Here is a 13,410-nt window from a genome sequence, read left to right on the forward strand (position 1 = left end):
CTTAATGAGAAATCAAGTGCAATTTCTTTGGCATATTCCCACAATTTATGTTAATGCAAAGAGTAATACTATAAGTAGTTAGCTGTTAGGGTTTATTGCTCTCCTCCTGGGACCCAGGAGAAGACTTGTACCTCATTTTATTACTGTATGGTCAAAACTGCCTACAAGTGAGAAATAATTTAAAATGCAGGTCATTAAAAATCACATTCCTCTAGTACAAAATAATAAATCCTCAGAAGAGAAAGATCTACCACTATAACTGTAAAGATTTAATATCCTTAAATATCTTAAAGATAGAAATTGATGGCTAGAACAAGGATAAGGTCAACATAACATTGTAAACTCAATGAAATATATCCATGAGGATGAAAAACACAGCAAATCACTTCTTGACAAATGATGGTGGGGACTGTGAGCTATTTATTTCCAATTATTGTGAGATCCACAGTCAAAAACTTCAATCTTGCCATCAATTAATCAAGTTCTATCTCACTTTACTCCAGTCCTTAGCTCATAAAGCTTGGTTTAATAGCAGCAATGAAATCATCCTAATAAGGAAATAAAACTTTATGAAAAGATATTGATAAGAGGAAAGCCTTCCTATTGAAAACAGGCCTACTGCTATAGAGACCTTCATGCTGTTATAGCTATTACTCAAAAGAATGAATATATTTTCACTAGGATAAACATGCTTTGAACAGTACTCCATTCCTGTGTCAGGCAGCAAAAGAATTTCATTCATACCCAGAGAATCAGGTTCATTCTAAACTATGCAATTTATTCCTTCATACTGCATAAACAGACAGTAACACTACTATTATTTCCACACAGACGTACTGCATTATGGTTATGCAGCCTGGCAACAAGCCCTAACTTGTCAACATAAACTTTTCTGTTGAACGGGGATGTGTGGTAAGCCAGATTTCATGGTCAGCAGAGTTCAGAAATCTGGTGATTAGAAAAAGAAAAGAGATATGAAGCCTTGGGATTTATTTTTGAACTGCAAAAGCAAGTTTGGGTCATAAAGCTGTTGGGATAGGAGGAGAGAGAAGTCTGGTGGGAATGGTCAGGAGGAAGGCCCCTCAAATCAGTGCTGGTGGTCTTGAAAAGCAGCTTGTGGGTGAGGGAGAGAAAGTGAATTCACTATATTTTCATTTTTCATCAATATGGTAACTATGTCTTGGATGTGTATTTTAAGTAAAGGACATAGGAGAGCTGGAAGGCTTACAGTTAAATAGACTCAATAGTCAGTGAAACCCAAGTCCAAAACATCTTACATTGACATGAATCGTTTTAGTTCCCAAAGATATATATGAACTGGTTTCTTACACTGCTGGGTTCTTTATTAGCATTACAGGATTACTACAATAATAATAATAGATCATATGAGAAATAATCGGTGTATTATTAACAAGAATTTATTGTGTATTGTCTTTTTCTTGTTATTTTTATTTTACCCATTCCCAGATTCTGTAGACATTACCATATTATTACTATTACTATTTTGTAGGACAGAAATGCATGAAAGCGCTCAAACCAAGGTTACGCAGCAGCTAGACTGAAGCAATGAACACACACTGACCCTATTCCCGGTTGTTTAAAATCAAATGCAAAATACAAAATTTCAGTGTATGAATGCTTGAAAAATATGACCAAGCATAACTTAGCTCTAGGGCTATAGAGCTGGGGAAAAAGCTGCGGGCTCATTGGGCCAGGGAGCAGCTTTGCCAGAAAGGACTTGTGGGTGCCAATGGACTGCCAGGTTTTAGCATGAGTCAGCAGTGTGCCCCAGGGAAGTAGAGGCTGATCATAAACTAGGTGGTAATAATAAGAAGGTAGCTGCAATTCACAAGAAGTGATTATGTTTCTTCAGCAGTGCTGTGAAGCCATGTCTAGAGCAGTGTGTCTGGTTTTGGTCCTCTGAATACAAGAACAATGTGGACAAACCAAAGTGAATCTAGTGAAATGTCATTAAAATGACTCACTTATTTGAGTGACGTGGTGTACAAAAAGAGTATGAGAAAGCCGGGTTTCTTGCTCTGTTAAGAAGATAAAAAATAAGGGAGATCTTACTGCTGTCTGTAACTACCTAAGAAAAGTATGTGGAGGAGGCAGGCTCAGATGTGGCTCGGAGGTGCACAAGGGAAAGATGAGAAGTGATGGGCTCAGGATAGAACACAGGAAATTCCAAGAGGATGAAAGGAACAAAAAAAGTTACCATGATGTTGGTCAGCAGAAGGACATGAACACATATAGGTTGTGGAATTTTCATTTCTTAAGGAATACTCAAGACTCAGCTGTATGAGCTGAGCAGCCTGAAGTTAGAAGTTAGCTTACTTAATTAACTTAGTTAACTTAGAAGTTAGGCTTGCTTTGAGAAGTAGGTTCTACTAGGTGACCTCTAGAGGTCCCTTCCAAACTGAACTATCCATCTGAATCTGTAATTTTCTAGTTCTCATTTGTGTTATTTATATTATAGTCTCATTTACCCCAATTCTTGCAGTTTTACAGGGCTTTCAAGTAAGTGTAAATGAACAAATAGAATATGCATATGTAAGTAAATAAAATGGTTAAACTACACTGCTGTAACCCAGTAAACAAGAATCAGGTCCATCAAATCTCATATTCGGTCATGACTGGCCATCCCTGCACTAGGCAAACTGCTGTCTAGAGAAAACAGCCCGCAGTCTGAACTGCAGAAGTTTGTATCTGCTTGAGATGGGAAATTCACTCAGACCACATGCTGGAAAAGATGCCAGTGCTGGTCACATCAGTGTCCAACAGAATTTAACCCCTATTGAGAAGACTCACTCATAAATACAAATTTTCTTTAAAATCTTCCACTTCATTGGCCAGTAGTTCCTCAAGGGAACTGTACAGGGAATTACATGAAATCTCCTGTATCCCCGTTAGGGCAACCTGACCTATTGTGTGTTCACTTGCAAGTGAATGGATAGTGCTGACAAGACTGAGTAATACAATGCATGAGCCTGACTCTCTACTGAAGAAGTAAGCTGTCAAACTGTCTCTTCCCTGCTCTTCCTGGGAGAAGTGCATTGAATGAAGCACACAAGAGAATTTTTCATTTATCACTAAGCTTTTGGATTCCTTCAAAACTGCTCTAGCATCTACCTCGTAAATGAGGGAAGTTAATTGAAAATTGCTGTCAGCACGCAGAGCCTGACACTGGGGGAGTATTGTCTCTCCGTGCTATAGTGATTTGACTGGGGCTGCTGTCAGATGTTATATATGTTATGTTCGGCTCAGCATTGAAAAACAGTCCTTGCCATTTGCCTTGTTCTCACAGACAGGGAAGCTCAAGCCATTGTTCTCAATTTGTTTTCAGTTGTTGCAGTCTTCATGCTGATAATTTAACAGCCTATGACTTACAGAAGGATAACAAGAGTATCTCTTTGGAATATTACAGAGCAAAGGCACATGAAAGCATAATTAATTTTACTTTCATAGTAGTGTGTGCATCCTGATTTATATCTTGCAACAGTCATTTACTCTATAAAGTTTGGTAGTAATTTTCCAGTATGTATGGTCCTGCTCCAGCATCCCATAAATTGAAAATACCCTTTTGGCTTCAGTGGGCTTTGGATTCAGTTTTATCACAATTCTCATCTCAGGATCTCAGAGTGTTTTGTAATTACACCTGAATAAATCTTCCCCCTGTCTCATTCTTCTCCATGTAGCAGAGGACAGAGTAGAAATTGGAGGCAGAGAACAAGAGAGAAATGCAGAGCTGGCCTTCTGAGCGGGGAGCAGCCTCTCCTGAGGGTGCATGTGCAAAACCAGAGCCTGCCAGCTCACGGTCCCCTGTGAAGGACCTGCACTTTCTTTTAACACTATAAAAGTCTGTGTTGATTTCAAAAGAAAAGAAATCACATGTGCTTATTCTTACCCTTATTCTATTTGTGCATATAATTAGCCCTAGAAAGAGAACTTCTTTTTCAATGCAGATACAGCACAATTTTAAAGTGTCATGGAGCTTCTATTTTGAGGGATCGTTAGGAGCAATATTACAACAAAATTATTGCCATTTCCTGCAGTTTGTACTATGTGTGAATAAGCTTAAAAAGAAAGGAGCACAATAATTCATACAACTGTTGCAAAACCAAACTAGGAATAAGTCTCACTTCTCAATAAAAATGAAGAGGAAAGGTTCAGAAGTTTAAAGAAATGAGAGCACTTAAGCATTTGTATTTTCAAAAGAGATTTGCGCACTTAGGGTGGAAATCCCATTGACTGTCTGGTGTGTATTGGCTTTACTTTTGCTTTCATACTGAGGAGGGATGTTCCAGACATACAAAATTCACTTTCCTCACCTCCATCAAAAAAAAACATATGTGCACCCCCAAGTTTTAAATGCAAGGAAAAAAAAAAAAACAAACCAAAAACCACAATTGTAAACCTGCAGTGTTTCGTTTGGTTTGTTTTTTGTTTTTTTCAGATGCCACAGATCCGCAAATGCTTTCTGGGTTACAAGCCCCTGAAATAGAGTTCTGTTAGACCAGGTAGGCTAGCAGTGCCTTGCTGTGTGAATCAGAAAGCTCTTACAGTGCCTCCAGGGAGTTTCCCAGATTATCTATTCAGTTTCTTTCAGTAACCGTTTGTTTATTTTACTTGGGGTTCATACTCAATTCCTCTCTTTCTATTTTTCTTATAGTCCAGAAATATCTGTATCACGAGTGTGTTTCTTAGTTTGTTCGTTCTAGGGGTTAAGTCATCCGAGTCACATTACAAGAGTTTCAGTCCTTCTCAGTTTTTCCTTTTGTCTCCATACAGCTGCATCAGCCACAAGCATCGCCTGATCAAGACCATTCAAGCCCCCTTGTTTAAATTCAACAGCAGTCCTGGTGTCTCTGCCCTCTGGAGTTGTGAATTCTGCTGGCTGACACCACTCCAGAGGAAGAAGAAATTCTTCTCTTGGCCATGTACTTGCTTATTCTTTAACACAGGCTCATGTAAAGAGGGAGGACTGGCATTATATTTGTTACTATTCTGCCTGATTTGGTAGGATACAGAGACCTTTCTCAGCACAGAGCCCTGCTGTGCTAGGCACTGTATGCATATATATGTGAGGAGAAGTCCTAGCCTTGAAAATCTCACCCTGTTAAAAACTGAAACCACAGAAGATGTGGGAAAATGTTTCTGTAAACAAACAGGGTGACTATCATTGGGTGTAAGCTTGATTTCTTCCTTCAGTTCATTGTAAAGCACCCCTCTGAAGGGTCAGCAGAGAAGGCAGCTCAGGTTTCTCCTGCTTTCAGGGTAGTCGAATGCAGAGGTAGGGATGCTACGATGATGCACGGGAGCCTTTTCTGCTGATGAACCTGTCACCTGCAGCCTGGCACAGTGGCTTTTCCCCACTATGTACCCCTTCCCCTCATCACCCCCTTGTGTCTCTTGTACAGGGTTGTGGAGGGAGGGAGAGGCTGCTGATGCTGCCTGGCTTCACAGTGGGACAGGGGGGAGTCACCTCTGCAAGCCTCACGTTCATGGTGTGCCACTGGTGGGCTTATTGAGGCCAGCATCTGTTATCCTTGTTTTTTTGACGTCTGACACCAGAGGGGTCAAATGTCTGGCACCTTACTGCTATTCAGAAGGACAAAAATCACTGCCAGTGGGTGTTGATGAATGCAGTTACTTATAAAGGGGTAGGAAAAGTGATAAGGCACCACAATAAAAAGGGAAAGAAAATGGGGAAAGGGGAGAGGACTGATGGAGAGGGATTTATGTGCAAAATCTTGTTATTGGCAAAGGGAGAGCACACAAGCCAAGAATTTTTAGTCTAATTAAAGTCTTAACATGCTAATATACAACACACAGTTAATTAGTAGTAATACAGTTACAATACACAAAGATTCACAGTCCAAATAATTTAATTAAGTCCTATGAATAGAGAGGTTAACAATTGTTATGCCAGAACGCAGCCTTACAAATCCACCCCTCATTCTCTGATGTTACAGTTCTTCCCACTGCCCGTATCCCAGGGCAATGGCACAAGTTTTCCTTATGAACAAACCGAGTAGTGGGTTTACAGCAAGGCATCAGTGTCCTGTGTGTCATGGCCTTGGGAGCATCACCAGCCTGCTGTCCCCACCCAGCCCACAGCCCAGGACCCATTTCAGCCCCACAGGGCCACTGATACCCACCTCAGAGGTGCCACAGCAGGGCTGGTCTACAGCTCCCCACAGCCCTCTCCTGCCTGGCCGTGGGTGACCAGAGCCAGGTCCACACATGGGCCGACATCGTGACCCATCTCCATCCTCACTGTCTGGCCATCCTGGGGCTTTTTCTGACTCTGGTTCATTCACATGTGCCTGTACTTCTCTGGGCTGCATCCCACATCCCCACTTCACAGGTTTCTGCTGTCCTCCTACATCATTATACTAGGGTTATAAATATGCCATACTACACAGACTATCAGCTTGTTATTATTATCTGTACAAAAATTATTATGCCATATGGTTATACCACATGATTCTGCCATATGATTTTGCTCAGCTCTAGAGCTAAGCAACAGTTAACTAAATTAAATAGCCACCTGGACATTAGAAAATCACTGTTAGGGCTTAACAAGCTAAAGCACCATTCCAGGCAGGCTGAAACAAGTGCAAACAAACTCTGACATGTCCTGATGTGTGTCCAGGTTAGCACAAAGCCTGTAGATTGTCCCTAGCCACGTGAGTACCATGCTTCCTGAGCTAGGAGGCTACACTTGGGTGCCTCCTTGGATACCCTCCTTGGGTACACTTGGTCTGGGAAGGAGGGAGGGACACTTCAGGGGGACCTGAGTGAGATGAGAGGTTTGGCAAACAGCCACTACAGAAAGCAAAACATCCCTTGCCTGAAGGCAACCTGATGCTCAAGAGACACAGGGCTACAGTGTGCTGTGAGATCTTCTCTGTCTTTGTGTCACTTCTTCAGTTACAGCTGAAAGAAGCTGAACAAGCTGATGGTAGGACAGCCATTATGGGATGGTGCTCTCAAAGGCCCTTCCATCATCCAGGTCTGGTGAGAGACAGTGACCTCCAGCCAGGAGTTTTCCTGAGTACTTTTTTCATTCCCCAGGCATTTCTGTTCAATACTTCCTGAGATGTGTGTCACACAGCTGGCGATGCTACCTCCCAGTTGTTGCATTGGTAATAGAGAGGGTGCCAAACACTGTGAACTTACATGAGCACTTGCATTAAAAATTACATCTTTGCAGTTTCTCCCTGGAATAATATACGTATGGTGGATCTGTATCCTCTGAAATTGGATCCATATCCTCTGAAATATCTCATCTGCTCTTTACCAGACAGGATTATTTTGGAATACAAAAGGTCTTTCAAACCTCTGGAAGGACATCCGTCAGTACTGTCTGAAAACCACATACTAAAGCTCTGCTTATTTATTTAGTAAACGGGGAAAATATTTGTTTCTGAATGCGTACATCTGCAGTGAACTTCCAAGGTGAGAAACCCTAACAGATTCTAATAAGATAGTGATGCAAAATAGCATTTATAAGAATCGGTTTTCAATTAAAAACTCCTCACATGGTGGAGGGAGGAGAACAACACAATAGAACCACATCTCTGTGCACTCCAGGAAGACTGCATATGGTCTGCTATGGTAGGAGCCTTCCCTTTGCACCAGCGTATCTGAGCAAACAGCTGTGACTGTCTGAGTATGAAATCCACCACTGGCTGAATAATGATCATCATAAAGATAAGATTTAGTCTCCCTTTTTGTTATTATTAGCCTTCCCTGAGTTTACTTGTTCTAAGCTCAGGGGAAGTCCTTTTTGATTTGGCAGTATATGTGCCTCAAATGCTGATACTACCATGGGGTTTGGGGTGCCTTAAAGCAAAATCATAGCTTCAAGTAATTTAGCTGTGGCCCTACCACATCTGTCATAGACTTCAGCAATTATGAACTTGGACATTACAAGTTATCTGAAAACTGTGGAAATGGAATTATCTCAAGGGCACCTTCTGTAAGAAAGAAATAGCTTGTTGAGTCTAACTGCATTTGTGACTATGTACACAGCCTTTCAGTCATGCCATAACGTTCTCAGTCTTAACTCCCAGGGCTGCATCTGTGACTCTGTGCGAAGTCAAATTCAGAGACATTGGCTCATTTTTGTACAAGGCACTATAATGGTCAGAGCCTATGTTTCTGGGTCCCACCATAGCCCTAGTTCCACGGGCGCTGGGTGCAACTTCCCAGCATGACAGAGCATCTTCAGCTCTGTCTGTGTGGTGTGACCAGAAATAACTAGTCACATTCTTCCACCCCAAACTCATGAGATTCACCTAAAATGTATATAAAACTATACATGTACCTTCGCACACAGAGAATTATTTCATATGTATGTGTTTTTACTTTCATTTCTGATATCCCAGAGTCAGATGTTACCATCTTTTAAATTCACTGATTTTAGGCTTTAATAAAAACACAATGTATCCAAGTTTTGGGATATCACTGTGAGGTTTTTTAGTATTATCTGAGCTTTGGCTGCTCCTTTTGTTCAATGAAGCTTGTCTCTCTAGATTCATTAATGCTTGTAGACAATTTTGAGGTCTCTGGCAAGAGCTATGTAACCAAAAATTGTCATCAGCATTATTAATTATTTTCCCCAGTTAATGAAACAATTGTGCAATCAGAACTAAGCAAGTATGTGCTGAAGTGAAGAGGATTTTTTTTCCCACATATGCAGATGCAGAATATCAGATGACCTACACATTCTCTGAACAGGTCAGACAGCCAAACCAATTGCTTCTGTCTATAAAAACAAGAACTGGAACTACAATTTTCAAATTAAAATTCAGTGCAGTAAACAATAAAACCACAATTTACAAAGTAATTCTGGCCAATCTGTTTTTTTTTTTCCACTGTGGTAATGATATTTGATCTATTTCTTGAAAGCTTAATTGGCTATAGTCTTGGAATGCACCAAATCCTTGCCATTTATTAGAAGAAAGCCTCTCCCTCTGACATTCTGCTAGGGAACATGAAATCTACAGAGCCCAAACCCAAATAAAAGTGTCAGCATCTTTTTTATCAACACCTTGTGATTGTTAAAGATATGTATTGATTTTAGATGCATGACTCAGAAATTCTGAAGGCTTGGGATGAGCCGTATGGTTAACATTGTTTCCACTCCTCTACCAGAGTAGTGTAGTTCAAAACCCTAGAAGAAAAAAAGAAAAAACAGAAACTTACCTAAATTCTGGCAAAACAGATGATTTCTTTATTTTTTTTTTTCCAGGTTATGTATTTTCCTTTCTGCCTGCCTTTTTATATTCTCATGAATGTGAGATATAAGGAAAATGAAATATCTGAGGTTTAATGGTCTCCTCTCTCCCAATAAACATACAATTGTAATAAAAAACATCTGTCAGAAAAGAGTGTAGATATAAAAAGATTGATTGTCTGTGTCTGATTTCCTTTTTGTCTCCTTAAGATAGGAATGTGGAGGCATCAAAATGCATAGCAATGTTTGAGCTTGCTTTGTAACCTGCAGTTTATTTGCTAAAATTCAATTAGAGTCTCATCCATCAAACACAGTGTAGCTCTTGAGAGGGGACAGATCAAAATCTGGGAATCACAAATGCCCTGAGCTCTGACTGTGTGATGTCAGTGGTTCCCATATGGCTTTTCTTATGTCTCAGGTTTCTTTCAGGACAGGGTCTTGACTTCCAAATCCAAGTAACAGTCAATCAGCTCTCAGTGCAGAGACTGAGTAATGCACAAATTAAGGATTTGGTTCTGACTCTATTCCTTCCAAAATAAATAGAAACACTCCCCATGGCTCCAGTGGGAGAAAAGTCCTCTGTGTTACTTCACTAGCTGATAGCGAACCACATAGGATTGTGCAGAAAGAACTGCCAGATAATTCATAATGTCACAGAGCCCTCATCTTACTGGAAGGTTTTTTATCATCACACATTCAACTATAATCCTAGCTATAAATTTACATGGTTTATAATTGATGCATTAGTAACTGGAATGGCTGGATGGCAAGCTTGCAAGTCACCAATGATGGCAGCTTCAAGTGAAAGAGTTTTGGACTCAGGATAAACAGCTGTTTCATTTGTCCTAGTCAGCTCACTCAAATAATCTCCCTCATGGATGTAACAATAATTAGAAACAAGGAATAAAAATCTGACAGCCCCTGGCAGCTATACTAGTACATAAATATGGAAGGTGTGCATGTACTGATGCAAGCTTCAAATAAAGCGATAGAGAGACCAGGATGTCCAGGAGGTGTAACTCCATGTTCTCTGACCTGGGGATGCAGGCACCACAAGGACCATGGGCAACTTTTAGTTTTTTTTAAGATTCCAAACTTCTCTGCAGGACACAGTTGTCCCTCTGTATATATTGTATAACTTGGGCAAAATGTTTCACAACGGCTCTTTGAGGCACTCCTGTCTATCACAGTCACTGGAAGTCACGTGGAATTCTGTGCCGTGATGGCACCCTGACAGATGTCTTGTTCTTGCCTTATATATTCTCTGCCATATCCTTCAGCTCTTCAGGAGAAAAATTCCTTGGCTGGAAATGAGGCTTCTGGGAATCCTTTGTGCTGCTGTGTCTCAGCATCTGTGATAAAGCGTCTGAGTCAGCCAGAAGCAGGCCGGACATTTTCTCTCTGCTTCAGAACTGAGTCTGAAGTTTGGTTTCTGCCAGGAGAGGGTTACAGACCCTCTGGGTTCCTCCTTCCTTTTCACATTTAGACTGTGGGTTGCTCTCTGATCTGCTTTGTTTGCTGCACCAACCTGAAAGAAATGAAAGGGTTATTAAAGAAAATAAAAGAAAATACAAGTAGCTTCTGTAATTTTGCATTAATCGACAAAGCACAAGCTCTTCACTAAAGGAGTCAGTTAACTACTTCTTAATGTTCCAAAGCCTATGGGGAGAGAGGAGGGTTTTAATAATTATTTTTGAATTCCATTTCTGAAGGATGGGACAAAACCAAACCAAACACATTGGAACCTAGCAGACCCTAGGTTCCTGATTACTTCAGAAGCTTACAGAATGTCCCCAACATGTTTAGAGCAAATCTGTCTCACCAGTTTTGAGGCCATTACGTTATTCATAGATTTACTCCTCAAAATAAATCCGAGTTTAGAACAATTATGTTCACATAGTTACTACTGAAAATGGTCTAAAAAGAGGGATGTTACATTTAAGCAGAATATTTTAAAACTAAACACACACCAAAGAAACTCCCAATGAGACTACAGATTACTTTGGGGCTAAAAGGATCGCTATACTTATTCTACAAGAAATCTGGAGAGGGACTTTTTACAGGCACATGTAGTGACAGGACAAGGGGGAACGGCTTTAAACTGAAAGGCAAGATTTAGATTAGATATTAGAAAAAAAATCTGCACTGTGGAACAGGCCCAGAGAAGTTGCTAATGCTCCATCCCTGGCAGTGTGTAAGGCCAGATTGGATGGGGCTTTGAGCAACTTGGTCTGGTGGAAGGTGTCCCTGCCTATGGCAGGGGGGTTGGAACTAGATGATCTTTAAGGTCCTTTCTAAACCAAACCCTTCTATGATTTATGATTCTTCATATCTTCTGACCTGCATTGTTTTCTAGATAGGACCATGTTTAGCTTTTATGCAAAATGTTTTCTGTAATATTACCTAAGCAGCAAATAAATACTTTCTGTATTTGGGTGGTTTTTTTTTCTTTATCACAACATAAAGAACAGAGGAGCACAGACCGATTGCCAGTCTCCTTTGTTTCTGTCATTTGCTGTGGATTCCTCTAGATTAACCTCACATTTTTACGATCCTAAATCAGGAACAATTCTGCTGTTTCGCACTGTAGCTGCACATGGCTTAAAATCACGAGAAGAATCAGGCTTGCTTTGTATGGTTTTGTCCTGAAAACTCTATAGATACAGTAGTGTCTGTTTTTAGCGAGAGTGGAAATTCCACTGTCAGGCGGTTAATCTTAAATCCCGAAGCCTACTGCAGCCAATACTGTACAAATTTACCACTAGATCATCTAATTTCAATACAGCTCAGACACTGGCAATCCCCATGAATCCAAGGGTTTGTTGCCCACACCGTGCCTTCTGTGGCATGTACACCTGCAAAGGAGATTGCAACTGGCTGGGGCCGTGGTGTTTGGCTGAATTCCATGCAGGAAGGGGGGGGGGGGCACCAAAAAAAAAAGGCTGGGTCTGCCAGACAGTTGTGTAAGTTGTTCATTGTGTGTAAGTCATTCTGCAGGTTCCCAGGGTGGAAAGGATCTTTAGGCTATTATACGACAGAAGCAAATTCTTCGGTGTATTTAGTTTTTTCCCCCAAACATGTCTTCTTCATCCCCTCAATTACGATGTTCTGCTTTCCAATTTGCAGCAACATTAGTTTTAAAATCATATAATTCTGTAAATGTCCATCCCTACTGTACACATCCTGAAGAAAAGTAGTTAAAGCACAGAAATAGAATGTATGCTTCCCCAAATCTTTATGCCATTTATTCTTCTGGTTTCCCTTTTTTCATCCTTATGTCCCACTTTCTTTGCATGTTCTTCTTGATTTTCTCTGTCCCTTCAAAATATTTTCTTCCCAAGTAAAAGCAAATAAAAATATTAGCCCACAGTGGTCTTCTGCATTTGTTTTTTGTCCTTTGTTAAAAGGAATTGGAACAGGGGCTGCTCTTGGGCTTCTCTCCAGGAAAGAAGGGGAAGAAAGGCACTGTTTGTCCCTGCCAAGGACTGAAGCAGTCACCGACCTTTTCTTTAACAGCATCTCTCGTATTCCCTTCCACCTCCCATGGGGTAAGTGCTTTTTTGTATAAATTACTATTATTATTATTAATTACCTAGGGAGTGTGTCACAGCACATGGTGACTGGCACGAATAGTCTGGAAATGTCAGTTTAATGTCAGTGTTCCTGAAAGGGTTCATTCACACGAATGACCTAGGAGACCTCCCCATAATCTGATCCTTGAAGGTTTGAAGGCTTCTTGGAAATAAAATTCCTGTTTACAAGAAAAATTATTGTTATCTGCACATTTCATTGCTTGTTTAGGTACATAAAAGTGGACTCAATGCTCTCCTTCCACCGCGCTTTCACAAGACTTTTTTGTCCTTTCCTGTTATGTGCAGAAAAAGTAGCAGGGACAGAACCACTAGAGGATGCAGTGTGACAAGGGGCATTCACAGCTCACAGCCAGGAAGGGCAAGTTGGCTGAACTGCTTTTTCTTTTCTCTAGGGGTGGCTTTTTTTCTCTTGAGGCAAGGTTAAGGTGAACTTCTAAACAATTGTGGAGAGAGGCCCCACCTCTCCCAGCCTGATCTGCAAGCTCAGGTTACTCTCCCCTGTTTGGTTGACGGAAGCCTGCAGTGAGCCTTATGCCTGCTTGCTGCCCACTGCCTACTACAGCTCTGAAC

The sequence above is a fragment of the Pezoporus wallicus genome, unplaced genomic scaffold, assembly GCF_028554395.1.
Source record: "Pezoporus wallicus isolate ANWC-B61680 ecotype Strahan unplaced genomic scaffold, APGP_CSIRO_Pwel_v1 contig_2908, whole genome shotgun sequence".
Classification (NCBI taxonomy): domain Eukaryota; kingdom Metazoa; phylum Chordata; class Aves; order Psittaciformes; family Psittacidae; genus Pezoporus; species Pezoporus wallicus.